Here is a 1,305-nt window from a genome sequence, read left to right as displayed (position 1 = left end):
GGTAATAGGCTGCAGGACTCACGACATAAGAATGTAGCTACTGTAGCACCTTGACTGTCCATGGGCCAAATCCTGCAGCCTTGGCAGCCCTGGATAACCTCCCACTGATGGTGATGGGAATTGAGCCTTTGTAACTAGCTGCTGGTACCTGAGGTTTCAGCTATGGATTAAACTGGTGGCAAACACAGCTTCAGCCAAAGAAGTGAAGGCTGTAAGTGAAAGAGCAAAGCCGGCCATCTGGGGAGCTGCTGCAGTCCCGTAACCACAGCTGGAAGGGAGAAGAGGCAAAACTCCCTAAAGTGCTGGTAGCAGCCCCGAGAAAAGGAAATTTGTCAGTGAGATCAGTAGCAATAACTATGAAATGAAGGAGTGTTTTCTCCTCTGTGCCGACATGGTTGAATTGTGTTACTATACTGTGAGAATAAGCTTTAAAATATCCTGCTCTAATTTCAGGATGGGTCTGTAACCATAACTGGACTCTGTGGGAAGTGGCCTCTGGATAGGGATCTTTGGGCAGAGCTGGCTGAAGAGCCTTCCTACTCACCAGGAGATCCTGGCTTGGCCTGCCAGTTCTTCCTTGCTGAACCTGGCTTTTTTTCAGGCTCCTTTCTTTTATTTTATTTCTTCTCATGAAAAGAAAAGACCTCACTGCACAATCCTTGTAAGTGCTTGTTCAAGACACAGAGACCCTTCCTTGCAGCTAAGTCTTAGAAAGTGTTAAATAGTAAGTCTGGAGTTGATGGAAAGGTTACCATGACTCAGAGTTGAGCTGAAGCTGCTGTGACTGGAACACAGAGCACTAATCAGTATCTGATCACAGCAGCTTGTGGGAGAAGTGCATGTTATAAGCCCTCTGTCAGCTCAGCTGTGGCTTTCTGTGCACTGAGCCAGCCTGCTCAAGGTCTGCAAGTCTTGAGGGAAATGGGGCACATTTTTACTTTGGAATTTGAAGGTGTAGTCTTGGACCATCAAGTGGAGTGGTTGCAATCAGCTTGCTGGGGAAGGCACCATGGCTTAGTAGGCTAAAGCACCTGTCTAGTAAACAGGAGATCCTGGGTTCAACTCCCAGTGGTGCCTTGTTCTATAGCTTTGGTCTCCTCTGCTCACATTTTCCTGTGTCTTCCTAGGAAACAGAAGAGACCTCCCTTGACAATCCAAGTAATTGCTTGTGAAGGAAAAGGCTTCTTTCCAACGGAGCATTGGAGAGAATCAAATCCTCAGTCTGGTGTTGATGAAAAGGCTATTGGCATTGGCAAGGAGGTTGCTTCCGCTGCAATTTGCTGTGACAGGAGAGCCTGTGTTGTG

The 1,305-nt window shown here is 47.3% G+C and overlaps 1 non-coding gene across 1 annotated transcript; it reads left to right on the top strand.

The window, feature by feature from the left end:
• The first annotated feature begins 1,003 nt into the window (after positions 1 to 1,003).
• Positions 1,004 to 1,077, top strand: TRNAT-AGU. The gene has a single exon. It is a non-coding gene; the product is annotated as a tRNA-Thr (tRNA).
• The last annotated feature ends 228 nt before the right edge of the window (positions 1,078 to 1,305 follow it).

Source organism: Mauremys reevesii, linkage group 12 (genome assembly GCF_016161935.1).
Source record: "Mauremys reevesii isolate NIE-2019 linkage group 12, ASM1616193v1, whole genome shotgun sequence".
NCBI lineage: Eukaryota > Metazoa > Chordata > Testudines > Geoemydidae > Mauremys > Mauremys reevesii.
Note: the sequence above shows the minus strand (reverse complement) of the source record. Positions and strands in the feature narration are given on the sequence as shown.